The sequence below is a fragment of the Taeniopygia guttata genome, chromosome 4 (genome assembly GCF_048771995.1).
Source record: "Taeniopygia guttata chromosome 4, bTaeGut7.mat, whole genome shotgun sequence".
NCBI lineage: Eukaryota > Metazoa > Chordata > Aves > Passeriformes > Estrildidae > Taeniopygia > Taeniopygia guttata.
In genome coordinates, this window is record NC_133028.1 from 47,742,712 (window position 1) to 47,764,379 (window position 21,668).

At 35.8% G+C, this 21,668-nt stretch overlaps 1 protein-coding gene across 2 annotated transcripts in view; it reads right to left on the reverse strand.

Moving 5' to 3' along the window:
• Positions 1-21,668, reverse strand: part of GSTCD (glutathione S-transferase C-terminal domain containing) — a 46,428-nt gene that overhangs the window by 13,379 nt on the left and 11,381 nt on the right. The gene's annotated exons all lie outside the window — the stretch shown is intronic.

The window sequence follows — 21,668 nt, forward strand, 5'->3', positions numbered from 1 at the left end:
TATAATCTTCCAAAACTCTGGCAATTAACTCTTCATGGTCAGCAACTAACAAGGTTCATCCTCCTTTACTGTGCAGGCAATAAGTAGTAAATACTTCCTTGAAAGATGGATAAAATCAAGCTTGAATCAATAGGACTTTCGCCTGCTCTACCTCTGTATTTTGAGCTTGGTAGCCAGAATTACAGAAATACAGCAAGCTTTGATGTGACCTGCAGAGAATGTTAGTTAGCACGGCTAACTAGTCCTTCATTACAGCAAACAGGAAATAAATTCAACCAAAACTTCTGCATCTAAAAATACGACAGTTCACTTTGCATTTCACAAGCTGTGATAGTAAGCAATGTTAATTGCTGTCTTCAAGAACAGTAAGAAAAAAAAGTAGTTTGAAATTTAGTCCTGTAAGGCAAAATCTTAAAAACTTGATATTTTTATACAATACACTGAAAGGCGCCCATAAAATTATTTTCTTCCTTCATTGAGAACCCAACCAACAGATTGCCATTCAGCCCCAAAAAATTAATTTTCAATAAATGGTCACAACAAAAATATTTTATTTGGTTTCACAAATCCAACATTACTGTTAATTCAGCCATGTCAATCAGAACGTTAAAGTTTCTGTGCATTCAGAGGTCTTGCACTTTGGCACAAATAAATTTAACTTTTCAGAAGGCAAAGCCCCCTTTATTTTTGTAATATCTTGGTCAGCATTCAAGCTGTTATAATCATTTAGTCCTCAAATAATTTTTCCATATTTCTCAAGTTAAACTTGAAAAGTTACTAAAGTACCCTTAAGAAAAACCATCAATCACCTCTAAGAATTTAACCCTATTCAACTTCCAAGTCCTACCACAGTACATCTGCACATGCAGCTACCAACACAGACATACAATACTGAGAAATCAAAGTACAACATTACCAAGTAGAAAACTTCGTACTTTGTTGAGAAAACCTCTGAATCACTTGTGGCAGAGTCTGAGATCTACAAAATGATTAGCTGGAAACCCAGGAAGAATCAAAGGCATTTAATTGTAGTATGCAGTATGGGCATTCTCCTATTTCATACAGTAGAGTTGCATACTTCTATTGTTTCAGCACAAGTATCTTTTTCATTTTACATAAGCCTTGGTTAACTAATTCAAATGATAACATGATTCTACTTTTAATGAAAATTCAGGGGTATTCATTGCTATACTGTTTAAGTACAGCAAAAAGGCTCAGTAACTACAAAACAACAGATAACGTTTTACTGTTATATACTAAACTGAACAAGTTTTTCTGAAACCAATGCCTTTTTAAATGGTAGTTCCTTAGCTCATTCATGATATTCTAATTATTTCCTAATACCCACAATATCTTCTGCTAAACTATTTTTGATACCTGTTAGCAGGTAGGGGTGTTATTTGCTTCTTTGTTGTGAGGGTTGCTGTATTTTTGTGTTATGGGCTGGTGTTTTTGTGTCTACACAGAGTATTAGGCACATTAATACAGTGGTTCCATGGTTCCCATACAACCACTAGAAAAAGCAGAACTCAAAAAAGATGTAAGGAATCCAGCTCAGCTGACATTTATTTACAAAGAAATACTTTCAACAGTCAAAAATAATACCGACAAACCTTCCAACGAAATCTGCCAAACCTTGCAATAAATACAATTAGCAAAGCCAATAACTTTGCTGAGGTCCATTGGTCACCTTGGTTACTTGAGCAATGTTCTTCTTCAACTTCAGCTGCTTTTATTAAATCTGTGGGGGCCAGTACTGAGAGCTCAAGATCTGCCCTCCCCTTCTCCAGCCTGGGACCACCTCCCAGCAGGTCCCTTCCCTTCCTCCCAAGCAGTTAGCTTTCAGCAGCATCTGTTCCCTACTTGTTGCATGACCACACCAGAGGAGAGAGGGAAAGAAGCATCAGGAGATGGGCCATCCAGTCTCAGCATCATCTCCAAGGATGCCCTGGCAAAGACCCATTGGAATCAGTCTGAAATACACACTACATCAAAAGGCAAAGAGGTGTGCAGGAGGCAAATGTGTCTCAATTCTCCTCTATCTTTTATAATAGTGGAGGGAGACAACTTTGATTGGGCAAAAAGGATGATTATGTTTTTTTGAGCACTACTTGAATTTAATACAGCAAATAGTGTGTCTGTGGCTTGTTCACTTGGGCATAACTCAAAGCAGGGGACCCAGCAAGCATGGCTGCTGAGAGAGAAGTCAGACCACATCCTGTACTGGGACTTGAATACCTCCTTATTGATATAAATCTGTCAATTTAAAAGCAAAAAGTTGCATTCTTATGGTTTCAGCTTTGGAAATAAAGCAGACTTTCACACCAGAGTAGCTATAAAACAATTAACACCACAAAATGTCTCTAACCAATTCCTCAATGCAATCTAGACTGTAGAATGGCACTGACTTTGGCTCTCCACTTGTCAGGCTCAGTAGAAAGTGTTTTCCTCACGTTCAACTCCCTTACAGTTGTCAAATAATTCAGTCTGGCTGTTTGAGTGATACTGAACTAAAAAGAATCTGACACTGGAAGTCTGCCTCTTAGTTACAAAGAATATACTTCTTTTCTATGTGTGTTAAGCCTAAGGGTCAGACTTTAAGCTCTGACCTGAATGCAGAATTCAAAGGCTGGCCTTTAAAAGAGTAGTTTTAAAAAAACTGTTGAATTTGATCATTAAAGTCTTTCTTATAATGCGGGATACCTAATCTGCTGGAATTCACAAAGAAAACATCATCAAATTATCAAAAAGGTTTCACAGCTTTTGCTTTTACATTTTCTGCTCCATCAGAGCCCCCAAAATCTAATGCAAACAACTTACACAATAGGTGAAATTTCAAAAACCATTCTCATTGAAAAGTAAATGGAAACATTTAACTCTGAACAGCATGAAATTTTAAAATAAATATTTATTCAGCACTTTCATTATGTTGAGATAATATTTCTATGTTATCCTACCTTCAGCAATGTAGAAGTCTAATTCACATTTTGAAAGGCCAGGGAAAAAAATCATCAGAAATTAAAAAAAAAAAAACCACAAAAAAAACCCACAAAAAAAACCAACAAAAAAAACAACAAAAAAACCAATTCTGAAACATCATGAAGTATCAAATATCCTAGCAGCCAAAGCTCTATGCTGGACGGTTTTTTTTATTATTTAGAGAAAACTACAGCAAACCTTTTTTTTTTTTTTTTTTCATTTTCTTGATCTTGTTGCTTTACTGAGACTTTATTCCCAAGGTATACCCAAAAGGAACATGTAGGTGGGAAAGTATTATGCTTTCTGGCTCTGCAGAGAATCTCACAGAGTTACAATGTGCTATGAACACAGAGGGGCCAGAGACCTCTGAATACCACCAGGAGAACTAAATGCTCTCGTCTTTCCAAAAGGCACATCTACAAGCTGCAGCAGAAAGATGCAGTTAACACAAGATGATGTGGCAACAAGATGATGGGGCTTTCTGAGCACTTTGAGCCCTGTTACTGCAAAGGTAAACAAAAAATCCCTTTCTCTACCATTGTCTGTACTACTACTTCTAGGGATGCCCAGGCTCTCTGTGGGGTGCTACACCACTCCATATGGCGTGGGTTTCTCACTACTCATTGAGCTGTGTCCCAGAGCTGCACTCCTTATGTAAGCAGCATATGTACTCTTCAGCTTCCTCATCGGCCTTCTCCAGGCACTGTGACACTGGCCCAAAAAGCCAAACAGCTTTTAGCAGCAAACAGAATTGTTTTGTACTTACAAAGAGAGATTGCAATAATTGTTGTAGGTTTTTCAATGCACACAGTCATAAGTAAAGCCCTCAGAGTGTAACTCACTTCTTCTCTAACCAGGTATAAACTTCTATGCAAGGACTAAAGGATATTTAATATCTGTGTCACCAAGAGACAACATTTACCAACCTTTTCTTTTTCACAAAATTTGGATATTGTATTGAAAGATTTGCAAGGAAGGAAGCTTGCTCACTGAACAATTCTCAGGAGAAAACAATGTAAAGCAGAATAGCATCTATGGTACATTACCTGCTTCCTAACTCTGCTAACACAGATGACTCACAACAATATATCATTACATTTTAGTTCTCAATGAAATTGAAGTTTATTATATTATATATAAATTGATGTGTTTATTTACAAAGGCTAAAACATTTGTTCAACCAGATACAAGATCAGATGACTTAGGGTTATTATTGATTCATTTGCTCTTTCTTTACATTTGAAAATTGCTATTCTGATCTCTCTTTTTTAACACATGAGATATGAAAATATTGATTTCCTCTTAAAGCACTTTTCTGATTTAAGTTCAAAAGTAGTGGAGCTGGGGCAAATTAAAAAAACCAAACCGTTTAGTTCTGATTGTATAAGTATTTCCTTACTTTTACATCAGAATTTTAATGCATTAGTTCCATCATGAAATATACCACTTTATCCCAGACATTGAAAAAAAAAAGCCACCCAGCAACACTAAACAAAGGGATGTGCTTTTATTACTGTCTTCCAGACCTCATCTCCTCCCATTTTTAAGTTCTCTCTCCATTCACACTTGAATAATTAAAATATGAGCTAGAGATTCAGTGAAAACACTGTTTTATAGATGAGGTTGCAATGCAGAAAACCTAATTTTCCTTTCTTTTTAATACTAACATTTTATGGAATAGTTTGTTTTATAATATGCCTGTATGAAGCAGAAGCAAACATATCCTGAAGGCTAGAGTGCATTTTTATGAATAAAAGCAATCAGCAGCCACATTTACCCACACAGTTCAGATGCACGTGATTGGGCCTTATTTTCTTGTTTTTGTAAGCTTTTTTCCACCCTACTGGATGTTTATCAAAACTTACTCTGGAACTATGAGGTTTGGAAACACCCCATATGCCATTACTAGTTGGTAAATGCTCACTTTTTAAAGAGGTAACAGGCACATATGCCAACTCTGCAGCTTCACGTATTTCTAAAAGCAGCAATCTCTATAAAATGAAGAAAATTTCTATTAAGTTGTCTTGGCATAGCTGGAATGTCTATTCACCATTTCCTATGAGAGCACTGCATTATTTCAGTTCATCCCAACAATTATTAGATTTTCAGGAAAGTTGTGATTTGTTTTTTAAATAACCTCTGAGAAGCTTGGGATTTAATTAAGGCAAATATTTTTTGCCTGGAGCCTTCTTGCAGCTGAGAACACATGGCTACTCTGCACTTGGCAGCTCAGAAGGGATCAGTCTCCATTCTGCAAAGACGATACTTGGAACACTTGAATGTTCCTGAGAAGCCTCAGAGAATGAGCAGCATCCCTAAAGTCACTCATGTGCAAATATTGTAAAAATGGCTTCAGCATTCACTGGGCTGGGGGAAAACAAACAAACAAAACCTCCTAAATGTTACAAATGAAGCCTATAAACTACCCCTCTGCAGAATGTGCAGCATTCACTTTGAGTCAACAGGTAAGGCCAGAAAAGAAAATCCCCGAGGCCAAATTACTTTTTATTACATAGGTTTTTTATGATGAAATGTGATGATGTTTTAGCTACAGTCAAGGGAGTAGGAGAAGAGAATGCTTCAACACATGATTTAAAATATATTGGGCAATAATCAAGAGGACAGGAAAGACAACTGTACTCCATAAGAGCATTTTATTGTTTTTTTTCAGATAGGAGTGCCTCCTGATGTTACTAGCCAATCTGCTCCTTATTAAGGCAAGCTGTGCAAAATAGTTTTATCACTTCAGGCACAAAACCCCCCTACATCTCACATACACTATCTTGGTGTAGTCCAAAAAGGTCAGACAGCTATGAAAACTGACCCTTTACAACCTAAGCAGGAACTCGGCTTGCCTTTTTTTTTTTTTTTTTTAATGAAGTATTTTAAGCAATAGAAGAGTAAGGCATCTTTAAAAAGCATAAAGACATATAGACATTAGTAAAAAAATGAAAATTAGTGTTGAGGTCACCCTGAATGTAACTATGTTCTACTTTTTAAAGTTTTGTTGTTTGGTTTTTTCCCAATTATCTTCAAAACGTTTCTTCTAAATATTCAGGAAAAAGCAAACTAGAAAACAAAGACCTAACATAATGTTAACACATTAATCTACTGTTTACACTATTTTTAAACTATTTTGTACTAGATTATGAAGCCTCTATATGTACTTAAATCAATGAGTGATATCCTCACTAGTATGTATTTGCTAGCTATGTTCTTCCAAGTTTTGCACATTATAATATTGCCAACAGCAATCTTCACAAAAATCATGTGTCAGCACCTTTCCCAAAACATTAGATTAGTTCCAAATTTCTCAGCTCCTACACATTTAAGGTGACAATGTCTGTTCACCCTTCTCTTTCTGAAGCCTTTGAGATTCTTACTTCCAAGCTATTTCTCTAGAATCCCAAAGATTAGGGAATTATTTTGTTTTAAAATGTCATGAAATTATGGGCAGAAACAAAAGACTCTGCAGTCACCCTTCTTTCACTTCTTTGCACATGTATTCATACACTCCATCTCTCCCACTCTTCTTTCTTCACCCTTCTGCTTTACCTTCACTCCTTTAGAGTCAAGATTCCATCAAGCCAGCTATTTTGCCTGTATCTTATGCTCCTTAGGTGCCCAAACCCACCTACCACTTATGGCCAAATGTTTAAGATGTGAGGGAGAAAGCACAACAATACAAAACTTAAAAAGTGAAAGATGATAAAACATTTGGTGAAGAATAAAGGAAAGGGAAAAGCAGTCTCTGCTCTACTAAATGTGAGAAAAGATCTCTAACTCCAAAAGGAGTGCTGTTCTACCTATGCACAGTCTTATACCAAATGTCAGCAACATCCAGGCTTGGGAGGCAGGGGTTGCTCGCTTTCTGCAAAGTATCTCCAAATGAAGATGTCGTTGCCTGACAAGGAAACCAGAATCAAATGTTTTGTTTACCTCTCACAAGGCTAATATACTGATTAACAGCTACTGTCGGGCTGAGAAAGGGGAATTGAAGCCAGTTCTCACCGGGGACCAAGAGTGCTTGTCCTTGTGAAAACAGGAGAGCTCCTTCCCCAGCAGGTACCAGAGGCAGCTGCTGCTGAGGTCAGAGCAAGGGCCAGAAGCCCCTGCCATTCACACTCACAGCTGGCCAGCTGCAGCTTGCCTGCAGGGGACCAGCTCTCAGCAGTTAAGAGGCAGCGGGAACAGAGACTTCCCTTTCTGAGCTCCTTGTGCTGAATTGTTTATAACTGATTGTTAAGGAAAAGGTAAGGACTGCATTGCCTCTGTACAGGAAGTTGTGAATTGCAAATAATGAAAGGAATACCCAAAAGACCCAATCTTATACATTGGATATACACCAACTCATGAATTCCCATCACCACCTGTAATTAAGAAAAAAATACTTATTAGCTATATTAATAATTTGGACAATTCCTGTCTTTGATTTGCTTATCAATAAGAGTGAAAGAGGCTCAAATAATTAACCAGAAACAAAAAAAAAGCAGCTTGGAAGACACACATGCTTCATTTAGCCCTTATGTGTCAAGCAATTGGACAACTGGCTGCAGGACAAACAGCAGGACTTTCAGCTTAACTTCACACATTATGCCTGTTTACTTTACAAAGATGAATGGCTTGAGGAATTCCTGAAGAACACCCTGATGAAAAGGAATTCCATCCTTGAAATTCCATCCTGAATTTCAGTCATTACGAAAATTAAATCCCACACTGCAAAGGTTTGATGACTGACATTTCAACAAGCAGAAAACAATTTCACAATGGCTGTATATAACTTCCAAACAAAGGCATGCCATCCAAGTTGCACATGGAAAGGCCAAGGTTACACATTTCTCCATTCTCTGATTCTGTCTGATCTACACACTGCAATTATCACAGCATTTATACCTTGATCCTGTATAAATCTGGAGTTTATCAGAATTTTAGGAGATTCAATCAAATTTGCTGTATGAAATGAGTATCTTCGGTATTCATGTGCTTTATGTTAGCTAAAAGGGCTGAAAAAACATTCAAGAGTTCAGAGGAAATACAGGAATTACAGAGCTCCATCATAAGGTTTTAATTCAGTAACAGTAACTGCTTGACCACTCAACTTTTTTCCTTTCATTTCTTTTTTTTTTTTCTAAATAATTTTTGAAGCAAAGTTGAGGCAGAGGGGAATCAAAATGAACTGCACTTTAGATAGCAAACACAATTATTTCCTTTGAATATATAAATAAGTAGGTATTTTCCATATAATTTAAGTGATTCACCAGCTTTGGGTAAGTGTTCTTTTAGTCTCTGATGTTGAATATCAGTATCTGTTTCTGCCAGGTAACCACTTTACCACTGTAAATGCTGATGATCAACATTAAAGTTTGTTTAACCTCCAGAGCTGCACTCTGGAATAAACTAACTTTTGCCATTAGTAGTTCATATGACAGATTTTAGAAAAGCAAACAAACAAAACCACCACTAACAAAAAAACAGCATTTTTCTTTCCATGCTCTTCTCCCTCCAGTGCTTTCTCAGACTATGAAGGCACAATGAGTGAGCCCCAAGGTGCTGAGATGGCAGTCCCCCAGCCACAATTAAGTGCCTGTTACAGAATGCCTGCTGTGCAGCTTTGCAGGTAGCACACCACGGCCAAGTACAGTTCCTAAACTGCCCTTTAAAATGTCTATGGTGCTCTTAGTAACCAGTTTGGGTTGAAACCAACATGGATCTCAGCATTCTCAGCTTGGAAAAGTGCTGTAACTAAGTAGAAAGAACCAGACCACAGGCTAATCAAGACTGGCATTTACTATTAGAGAAAATAATCCACTCTTTGTAACAAACACATTCCTAAAGACAGCCAGTCCACTGGAACCCCCACCCCTTTAAAGTAGTAACAGATATTTATCCACACTAACAGAATCAGGGCATTTTACAGAATGCTTCTGTTCAAAGTGCTCCTTTTCATTGTTGTCAGTAATCCAAATGACCCATTATATCCTGCCAAGTTAGGTAATGCACAAATTGACTATAATCAGCACAAACAAATTATGATGCAGCAGAAGACAAACCAAAGAAATAAACAAATACCTACTCCTTTCCTTTCAATATATATAAAAGATGGCATAGTGATCTGGATCATATTACATAGCAATAATCACCCCTTACCAAGTAATGCTACTTTATTGCACCCTTTATGTCAGAAAGATTGTGAAGTTGAACAATCCTGCCATCAATAGAAATTCTTCACGACAAGTCAAAAACATGCAACATGAAGACACTAACATTTTACATCAAGTTTAGAAGATGAAAATTAAATACCATTTCAATGTGTTTTAATGCATTTCTAAAAGACTACACACTAAAAAAAGGGGGAAAAAATTTGCCTCTCAAATAACAGAGAACTGGTCAGCTTATGCTACACCACATGTCATAAATACATTCCTAGAAGGTTTTCAGAGCATGTCTAAAATACCAGTTAAGAGACAAGTTGATTATATCAATTAAAAAGCTGCCTAATGGTGAATTTTTGGGTTTTTTAAATTCTGGCTAATCAAATGTAAGATAACCTCAGAAACACTGATGAAAAGTTAGTTGTGCACACAGTTCTCCACTACCTACATTCATGCTTGACAAAAGAGCAGAAGAGGGTGTTCTGTTATTTTAAGGAATAAAAGTATCCAAGCTTGAAAATACTGTCACAGGTTAATTCATTTTCCTGAAATCCAAAGCAGAGGCAAAAGTGAGTTTCCAAGACAATAAATACATTAAATTGGCACTTGTTGCCCAATCAATGGTTCTAATAATAAAAGGTTCCTTTCTCTTGAGTCGTAAGCAGCTTTGTGCCAGGTGACCTTTTGTATTATTCTTACATAGTTTATGAAAGTAAATAATCAAGAAAATCCATAAATCCCTTCAACCATCTTTGAAACAGAGACCTGGATTTAAATGGGGGGAAAAAAAAGTTAATGAAACTGTGGGCACCAGCCCAGTACTGCACTCCAGCTCCCCAGGCTCTTCAAGTAAGAGCATTAGGAAACAAAGTCATGACTTCATTTGGCCCTTCCACAGAGAGCGACTTGGAGCAGCTGGCTGCAGACAAAGAGCAGCACTTTCTGCTTTACACATCACTTCTGTTTACTCTACAAACTTACCAGCATACTTAAGGCCACCTAACTAAACAGAAAGGTCATCCATGAATTTATCTCCCACACAAAAACTCCCAACTAATTAGTTAAAAGGAGAAAATGCACAACAGTATCCCCTTCATGTCCTCATTTTGTTACTTTATAACAGTTTTGAGGGGGATGGAGACAGAAAAACTGTGTAGCATGAACCAAAGTCAATTCAAACAGCTTGCTGAATTTCTGCAAATTGATGCCAGCAGAAATGAAAAGTTATGAACACTTTTCCAACAGAAATTAATCAGCTCTGTCAACTAAACAAAGACTCAGACTAACGAAATATCTGCCTTCAGAAACTCAAAAAGAAAATATATCTCCCACTAACTGCCAGAAGGCATGTTTATGAAACATCTGCCTTAATGAAAAAATACACAACTAAACATGGACTTATAAACCTAAGATATTAAAACAACAGATAATTATTTGTAGCATGTTATGTAGCAAATGGGCTTTGACACAAACTTTATGTGCCAGTATAATGTCACGGGAGCCAAAAGCTGGAAACCAAACAAAAAAACCCAGCACAAAACCAGCAATGTTTCTTTGGATAAGACCTCTGGAGGCCCTACTGCTCTTCTAGTGCAAAAACTGTCTCATAACTCCTTTTCCTTCACCATCACTAAACGTGGATAGAGTTGAGGTACTGCAGGTCATACAGACACATTTACTCTGTCATCATCTTTTAATGCTGATGCAGAAATTGATCTAATAGGTCACCAAGTATCTGCAGCTATAGACCCCATCATCACTTAATAAACTGTAAGAGGGCATGTCTAAATTGAAACAAATGAATGGTTTGTAGACTTCATAGAAGTACCTGTTGAAGAAATGCCTCAGTAGAGCATCTGCTACGCAGTGTCTCAGCTAGCAGCTCTTAAACATGAAATTTGTTCCAATATATATAAGCACACATTTCTGATAAATGGCTATAGGAATGCTTCACATCATTTAAAAATTAAGCCTTTCTAAAATCACTACATAAAGAGGACAAGAAAACCTCTATACTGCAAGTATTATTTGGTATATTTGAACGAATTTGGCCTGTCACATGCACACACACAAACTGGGCTTAAGCAAATGCCTATCAAGCTCAGACAGCAATAGAGTTGCCTTCTTCAGAATGGGGTTAATAGTTGGCATGTTCTGTCATGTCCACTGCCCTAGGTCTTCGTACTGACAAACTCCACACAGAAGAATCTGCAAGATTCCAACTGCATCCCATTCTACGTACAATGTACACACTGACAGCCAGCATTCTTTCTCTGGACTTCTAACTGTGCGGGGAATTGAGAAGGAAAGATCCCAGTAATACTGGTCTCAAGGAAATAAAAGCACCCCTAACTAGATTAAAAGAACTGAGAAACACAGGAATCCTTCACCTTTGTATGGACCCCACCTCTGAGAGCAGGGCACATCCACACTCCTGTTGGGAGCTCCGAGACAGATGTTCTGTAGATGCTCGAGCCCTTACTTACCCAGAGAGCAAAGGAAGCATTTGGAGAACAGCAAGCTAATGGGGTATGGATGTTGTGTGCAAATTCTCCTCAAGCCAAAGGTGCAAAGCTGTTCTCACATTAACTAATGCAGCACAGCACAAAGCTGCGAGAAGGTTCATCAGTCAAGCCAATAGTGTTATGCAAATAAAATTCTTAAAATGGGTGTTTCTGCTTTAAGAGTGGGATTAGTTTGAGGCAATTTGATGGGATTATTTTACTTGTATTAAACCACTTCTGGAGTAAACCAAGCTGAGAAGACTCAAAGTCAGAACAAGCATATCTATAATAAAAATAATATTTTAATTACATGGAAAAGTGTTTATTACAATGGGGGAAAAAAGATTGTATGGGACTACAGAAGTATCTTTAACTGAGTATTCAGTAATTTTAAGAGGTATTTTTAATTCAAAAAACCATGAATACCTGAGCTGCAAAATGGTAATCACAACCTCCATTGAGTACCTGCATAATGGTAAATAAAATTGGCAGAAAAATGCAAGATAGTCTACAGGCACTGAAATTTGAGCATGGAAGAGAATCAATGGCGTCCCATTCAATTCCCCCCTTAAGTACAAAGGAATTCAAGATTCTTTGATAAATCAAAGTCTGTAAAGCCCATTTCTTCTCTTGTACTGCAGCTTTATACAAAATACAATAACTAAGTATGCTTCTAATTTTACTCATGCAGCAGACATGTTGGATGTCTTACAAATGGACAACAGACCATATTCTATAAGATTTGAATTCTCCATAAAGCTGTATTGAGTTAAAAACTAATATATTACAGTGCTAGGGTTTTTAATTAATTAATTAGTACTGAAAAGACTTCAGAAAAATTTGTTGAGCACTGTGCTCTGTCCCTCTCAGACACACAACAAAATTAAAAGAAATATAGAATTCCTGCAGTAGGGAGCACTCACCTATGTATCATTTTTCTGATACAAACTGAAAGAACTAACTAGTCAATGCTTATTTCTTCAGCATTGTATATATATTGCACAGTAGCAAATCTGAGTCATCTTAATGAAGAACATAAAATTAAAAGGTTATGAGTCTACTGAAGCTCTTGTCACTAATATTTTACATGACCTCAGCAGGACTGTTTCTACTGTGAAACAAACTACACATATGGTTGCAGTGAGGAAGAGTAAGCTCCACAAGACATTGCAAAAATTAAATTTACTAAATAAAAGCAAACTCAAAAGGATGTTTCCTTATATCTGCTTAGCTAGCTTAAGAAACAGACAGTTTTTAAACAACTATTTCCATATTTATTAAAATTATCAACAATTTATTAGAAAAACCCTCTACATTCATAAAGAGTCTTGAACTAGATATGAAATACTACCTAATTATTCAAGATTAATTTATCCTTGCAGGACTTTCAGGAAAAAATATACCACAAAATCTGCTCATCTTTCCAACAGCACAATCATGAACAAGTGTGTCCACCTAAACCTGCATGTTTTGAATGCGACACAAACCCAGGAAAGCGTAATCTACAAGCAACTCCAGTGTTTTGCAGAAAGTGACTCCTGTGATTTTCAGCCCCACTGTTTGTCATTGCAACAACCTACCAACCTGATCTTTACATGAAATTTCTGACCTTGTGGCTCAAATAGGAGTTCAACATTGATAATCTCTGCCATATGCTCTACTTGCTCCCTACAAGTGGAATCAGCTGTGACCATGATCTTCATGGCACAATTAAAAACATACAGAGGTGCAAAATGAATGTATTTACCATAAAAAAAAAGAGAAGTGGGAGACACAAACAAGAACAAACTAACCTTTGTTCACAAAACAATTAAGATCAAAAATGTCAAAAAACACTTGACTGAAGGTATGATTTATTTTCTGCATTATGCCTTACCTAACATCATCCAACTAAGTTACAGAGAGCTCATAATGCCAATATACATCAAGTGAGATCACAAGTGGGCCAAAGCATCCGGTAACGAGCACAAGCAGAGGAATGTCAAATACGTGCTGTAGATAAGATGGAAAGCAATCTATTTGGCAGATGTTTTTGAGTAGCATAAAATAAAGGATTAAGAAGTGTTTTGTCTCAGTTCAGGCTGGGTTTTTGGGGGTTTGTTTTAGAGAAGCAGATTATTTTAACGAAGAAATCATTTTCAGGCTTTCAAAAATGATGAGAGCATACAGAAGAAATAATGGCAATGCTTCACAAAAATTGTCAAGTAATAGACTGTGCTCAAAAAAATACATTATAGAACACTAACAATTTTGATAGATGGCTATATATCAATATACATTGGCTTTCATAATTATAGTCTTCAATATTCAGCATTAGCACACATAGAAAAGCTACACTTTATGAGTAAAAAACCAAATTAACTACAAGAATAAATTCAGAAGCTGTTCAAGAGTAAAAATATCCTTTTCTAAACCCTTGATTCTAAAAGTTACATACAAAAAAAAAATAAACCTCCTGGTTACAAGAATTTTCACAGTATTTGCTTACAGTTTTGTAATAGAAATATGGGGCATGATTCAAGATATTGTATCTATAAATTGACTTATTTCTTGCACAAAACAAGCAAATATTGTGCAAGTAAAATCACTGTGTTGTTTGGTAAAGGCTCTGGTTAATTAAATTCCCCTCAACTTACACCAAAACTCATGACCCCATCCAGGATGCAGCATGCAATGATAGCTCATGGCAGTCCATGACATGCACCAACATTTCTCACTGCCTCAAGGTATAAAGGACAGAGAAAGAAAACCAGTTTCCATATGCCACCTTGAACATTACTTATCCAGCCTCGAACCATTTACAACCTGAGATGATGTTCAGTGTAGCCTTAAAGGTATCAGGTATAAAGTTTAGGACAGCAAGAGTGTTTGTATAAAACAGCAGAGTTTAAGAGTCCATTTTTGCTTTTGTCCAGCATACTCTGGCTCCTAACAAATGAAATTCTGCAGAAAACATGCAATGCAACCAAGAGCCAAGGTAAAAAGTTTGTCCAGTTGAGCTTCATGGAAGCACTCAGAAGTATCTTAAACTTTGAGGTGAGAGGATGTTCTTTTGTTTCTTATTTCTTGTCACTAATAACACAAGAACACATGGAAGATCTGCAAGTGGGATATTCAAGAGCATTTAAGCAGATTTAAGAGCCCTTCACCAATCAGATACTTTCCAGAGAATGGAAAGTGTGCCGATGGAATGACTACATTAATGATACCTCAACTAGTCTACTCACACTACTGACAGGAGCCATTCAAACACCAGCACAAAGAACAACACTCCGTGACACACCTGCAAAACTTTTAAAGCACAAGCTGAAATACAAACACCGTAACTCTTTTCATTATCTCTGGATGCTTAGATCAATATTCCGCACTCGGAGGGGACAAATTTTATTGCTTCAGATTAGGTTTGACTCATTTTAATATTGAGACTATTCTCCAATTCTTCTATACTTAAAAAATAATTCTACAAAAGAGATGAACTTCCTACTTGCATTTGCTCTTCAATACTTTAAAAGTTTCTAAAGGATGTGAATCCCTTTTGATATTGCTATGGTAAGCTGCCAGAAATTTGACATGAGACATGAGCCAAAAATTAACTTTTCAGAAGCATTTCCAAACCATCTGGAGAAGAGGCATTTAGAGTACAAAATAATTAATACCACCTTCAATAAAACACTAAACATACAGTAGTCTGGCCTTTCCTTTGTGTAATTAAATTTTTGAAAGCATCAAACTATTCAGAACAGATTATGAATAATTCAAAATAATTTTACATGTTTTTTTAACATTATTAGGTTTGGGGTTTTTTTCTTAAAAACGGCAGTACTGACTTCCTCGAAATTGCTGATTAGAACTTTAAGTGAACAACTGTGCATAAAAACTTGCCTTCAGGAAAAGCCAAAATCAAACTCATGACCTTATCCAATGTAAAACTGTATCCAAATCAAGTAATGCATTCATGGTTCTTAACACGAATATCCAAAACTAATGAAAGTGCAGATGGAAGCCATAAGCAACTCCAAGAGACAGAAAAATTCCTCCTTAACTCACATTTTGTCACAGCTGATTTATGGTTTGGAAACTAATTCCATGCCTCAACTCTGCAACATAGCAAGACGGGGGAAGGAAGAAGAAGGTGAATGCAGCCCCTCGCACAGCGCTCACCTTTAAGCACAAACATTATGTTCAAGGTATGTTTTATGTGCTGGGATGAAATATCCTGTTATTCGTCAACTCCTGATAAAATGTCAGTGAAGAGCTCCCAGAAATTCACTAATGCTGCACAAAACTTGACAATACCTCGGTAATGATTCTGATTTACTCTTCTATACTTGTTCTATACTTGAAACACAAAAAATTGTACATTGGAAAATAAGTTGTTCAAAACATGTTTGCCTACATTTCTGAAGGAAACTATTTAGTTTAATAACCACAAAATAAAACAATTTTTTATTGACTATGATAAATTATGAATGTACATAAAATCTGGGCAACCACAGACTCTGGAAACTATCAGTAGCCTTAAAAATAACTATGTAAGTATATTAAATAATAAGTAGGACAGGTTAATAGAGTTTCAGTAATCAGGTAAAATCAGAACTGCAAATTAAGAACACAGCTTGAATTATCTATTCACAAATAATCTACAACTAATCTAATGGGTTCTCCAAAGGTCATTTAAAAAAATTAAATAATATATGAAGAATTTCAATTTCCAGCAAGTCCTACTTTCCCCTCAAAGAAACAACAAATAATGTTTTTAAAGGACTGAGCACCACAACAAAACATGAGTGCCAATAAATTCGAGTGAGAACATAATTTTAATTATTTTGATGTGTTTGCATAATTTTGTCACTGAGAAAGAGAAGGAGACACACCTGGGCTCAGTTTCATTTGCTTTCTAGGCAGTAGTCTTGTCTATGCATAACCACAGAGACTACACCTTCCTTCTCAAACTTAGTCAATCTGATCTTATCCACTGTGTAATTTTCCAGTGCCTTTATTTTTGAAAGCAAGATTATATCAGGAAGAGAATTCATAAGAGGTTCAATTAAGAGAGAGAGAATCTTTTTTGCCTTGTTTCTGGAGTTCATTTTCAATGTTTTGTTCCTGTGCAATGTTTGGGCCACACAGTTATTCGCATTCTGACTTTTCTTTCTTTCTGACTTCCACTTCTACTTTCCTCCCATCCTAATGAGTATGGTCACATATTCTCATATGCTCAGAGTGTTGCTACAAAATAAAAAATTAGTGAATTACTGGTTAATTCCTTTATATCCTTTCATTTGTCTACTTTTTCTTCTAACATATTCAGTAAGTTATTTCCCTTTCCTTTGAATTCCAGCCACAGCCTAGCCTACGATGCTACCATGTTTTTTAATTCCAAAACATTGGCCCTTGAACTATTGCAGTATTTATTGACCAATTAAAAGAAAATCTCTTGCATAAATCTTTGCATGTTCTTACTTGTAAGCAAGAAAAGAATTTCCATAAATTTCCATTAATCTCCTCATTTCCTTAGAAATATCTTCCAAGAATTACTCCTTTTCCCCAAATAACATAAAACTCCAGCAGAAGTTGAGCTGATGAACTTACCCTTTCCTTCACTCCCTGCTCAACTGTTACCTCTTTTCTTGGACTTGAACACTTTCAAGGCAGAAGGTGTTACTCTGCTATGTGTTTATACAGCCTCAGCAATTACTGCTTTCAGGTGTACTCCAGCACAATGAATGTGTCAACTGTCAAATTACCAACTCTAATTCAAAGAGGGGGAAAAAATGTTTTAAATCACTTTTTACAACAGGTGGTCCCAAATTTTTGGACTAGAGATTACTGAGCTGAAAACTGCCACATAAAAAGCATCTTTCTCAAGAATGACTCCTTAGCCCAGGACACAGCTCCATCCATCCCGGTACAGCTCCATATCCAAAGAGATTGTGCTGCCCTCCTGTGGTTTGTGAAGATTTTAAGCTCCAGAAGCCACACACAGAGCTGAGAAAAACTCTGATTCTGCTAAAGTCTCCTGATGCTCCTGCCTGAAAGGACCACTTAGGCTTTGCAAAAGAAACACAGAACAGCTATGCTAAAACTCAGCTGTCCCTCAGTTACAATCAATGTGCAGAAAACAGCAATGTAAGCGACCTACAAAAATACTGCAAAGACAGATAAAAACCTCAGAAGTTTAAATCCCTGTGTTGATTATGCCATATAGGTAAGTGAATTATGAATGCCCACACACTGGGATATTGCAAACAGGTGACACAAAAGAGCTAAAGGACACAAGCCATACACTCTACCACTGATGTAATGGTATATGGAAACATACAGAACAATCTTCAAATAAGCAGTAAAGACATTTTACAGCAGGAAATCCTGCTTCAGACTACTGAAGCAGATCAAATATCCCTTTTAAAGTAAAGATTGGTGCTACAAAAAATCAATTTAAATTTTATAATAACTGGAAATACTAAGATATTATTATATTCTGGAAAAATATTATGAAGAGTAATGTCAACAACAATGTAACATTTTATCCAATAGTATATCTAGAATATTTGGAGATAGAAAAATGTTAATTCCTCCTCCTTCTTAATATTTCTAATTAATACAAATACAATAAATATGTCATCTCTGCCTTCTCTACAAAGTGACACTCTGTAGCACAACATCACTCTTAAGTATACCTTATTGACCATTAAAGGATATTAATTTCTATATTTCTATTCCTCAAAAATACCTCTGATGATGATTTTGAGCAATGTTCAAAATAAAATTTTTTTTGAATCATATTAATCATCTGGATATTTGCTGGACATTGTTCCACACCTTAACTGTTAGAATGGATCAGCATTCCTTCACTCCTCAGTAGTAATCTTCCTCAAAAAATGACCTGCACCTCCATGCTGTGGAGTACTTAGTACAACTGAAACCTCTAAATCTCTGGTTATGAGATTAATAATGTAACTTTGGGCTCTGCGATCCCATGAATAAGGAACATAGAAATATAAAAGGGAGAAGCAAACTAATAATTTCTACTACAATTATATAAGGAGTAAAAGAAAGACCAAATAGTTTAAATAAAACAAAGGGCAGAGATACTTAGCAGGCTACTTAACATTTATTAAAGATTTCTGATTAAAATATGAAAAATTAATTTAACAACTTGATTAAAAATACCTGCTATGCACCTATGAGTTAATGTTTTTGGGGTTTATGCCCTTCCACATGTCTAATAACTTCAGAGACAAAAGAGAAAAAAAACCTCACAGTCTAACAAATAAAACTTATTTTTCTATCTAGGGCAGATCAAATTCACTCAAATTCTACACAGGTAAAGTCAGTTTAGGCCACTGACTGTCAAGTGCAGACATTTTGTCAAAGTTAATTGTGGATTAATCAAAAACATGCTTCAACCATCAGAACCAAGAAAACTGTGAATTTACAAAAACAAATCATTATGAATTGTCTTCAGTGCTCAAGCTATAAATCTGTAAAACATTTCAACTGCCAAACTGCAGTATTTAATTTTAATTCTTTAGTATGTTCAGTAAACAAACACAAACCACAACAGGACTAAAAAAGCATACACTGAACTTTATGTACAGAACTCTACAAAACAAATCTCTCCAAAGCCTAATAAACCAATTAACAATGACTTGTGAACAGTCAAAATAATCAGTAATCAGGTAAAATTAAAACTGCAAATTAAGCAACTCCAGGAATCAGACCTCATCAAAACCTGAACTTTTCTTGTAGGGGATATTCAATATGAAGCATTAAGGCAATTCTCTGAGGGCTTACACTTACTCCACAAAGCATAGCACTGAAACAAAGGTGACACCTTCCAGTATGACTATCAGCCACATGAAAATCCATCAAACACTCATCACAACAGGATTTTACAGAGCAGGCCAAACACCAAGGAGAATGTGTCCTCACCTGAATCAAAATGCAGTTGTTAGAACTTGGTATCATTCTTTCAACTATGATTTTTAATAAGATACACCAGCAACTGTTGTTTTTTCTTTGCAGATTTTTAATATTTCAGAGGCTGTAAGTTTGTCATTCAGATCAAAACATCACTTAAGAAAATGCAACAGACTTCAAGCAAACATAAATATACTGAACTTGTATTCCTTACAATGTATAAGGAATTCCTACATGCATTGATTTCATGAGGCATGGAAACCACCTATGTTTTCAAAGAGTATTCATTTTAGTAAATCATTGTGCCTAAAAATCATTACTACATACTAAGGTAACTTTAACATGTAATAGCTTTGCCTCCTGCCTCTAAACAGGCATTATAAAAATATAAAATACTTAATTCCCTTCTCTTGTTTTGCTTGGTAACTTAAGACAATCACAAAAAAAAAAAAAAAAAGGGAGGAAGACTACAGTAACAGTAGGAACAGTGTACATTGCCATCCATGAGTTATCTGGTTCAGTGACATGTCTAAATCATTATTTCCAGGTAAACCTGAAGAATTTTTTGTCTAAAAATTAGCAATTGCATTCAAACTTCAATGAAAATTGTCTTCAGGCCAACTACATAATGTTATATCCCTGAAAAGATCCTAAGAAGTCACATATGAAATACAAAGTTTTGCAATAATATTCTTTTTAAGGCAAGCCAGTAAAAGAAGATATACCAGTATTGCCTATATTACAAAAATGAATATTTTTGCTTTCTCTTTGTTACTGAAAATTATTTACTTCTCAAGTACGTATGAAGAATGTGAAGCAACCTGGCTGTACTGCCATCAGAGATTTTCCAAATCTTGAATGGCAAAATATAATGCACACACAAATGTGGTTTAAACTTATTTAGATAAGTGCAGCAAAACTGGAACTTAAGGGGAAGCTAATGAGAAGCAGCTTCAGTTGAATTTCCCTTGGATTGTTACACCCATGTGGTTTGCAGGCAAAGAGCTCTCTGATATGGAAAGATCAGCTGAAGAAGAAGGATGAGTTCCTGCTTCAGGATGCCTGAGACACTGAAATAGGCTAAAACACTATTAAAAAAAAAATCTTCAAAGTCTTTCAAAAAGTTCTGACAGGCTTGAAAGGGAAATAGAGAACTTTAAAGTGTTTCTTTAAACTCTTTTTGTTTTACTAATAAATGACTGTCTGGATTTAATTTTTAAAATACAGCTGCTTTTAACTTTCAAAATAAAATACACAATTTGCATATCTTGATTAGCAAAAGTTTTCATAAAATGTCAGATTCCCTAAACCATCTTTGATTTTTAAGCATAATGTATTCTCAACTCAGAAAGCATCTTTCAAGTCAAAATATTCAAAAGGTAATACAAATATAAAAAGCAGAACAAAGTAGGAGTGACCTAGCCGCAAAAAAAAAAAAAAAAATCCCAGAAACAACCTGGATATACCAAATCAATTTTGACCATTTCAAATCAAACAGCTTTGCATCTAACACACCATTTATTCCACAATTATAATATTATTCAGTTCTATGAGCAATTACAAACAACTTTAACATGGACACAAGGTCACAAACTTTTATATTGGTTAGAAGATAATTGCATCATTAAGCACTGCTCCTTTCATTAAAACTAATTTTGTTTATGATGAGGGTTAGAAAATTTTCTAAATTTTCTTTTCTCTGTTGAGAGGCCACACTACAATAAAGTATCCCTCACTTAAAACCAGTTCCAGAAGCTGAAGCTAATACTGATCCTTCAGGATTGTTGATTGGTAGCCACCAAGACTGTTTAATCAAAACATCAGTTAATTCCACAGAACTGGAATACCCGTGCTCTGTGTTACTGCTCTAGTCTGTGTTATTCAAAGGTACTTAAGTTTCAAAGATGTTTCTAAACTACAAATGTAAACACTGTTTTACTCTGTAAGCAAATTCCATCTCATGCATACTGTTACTGAAATGATGGTTCATTTCAAATGAAATACCATAAATAAAGCAGTTCTTTTAAGTTCTTTTACTTCCTGCTTAACGAGTATTTCAACTCATGAGAAAAGTAAGACTGTAGGTCAGTTACGGCTCATTCTTGAATTT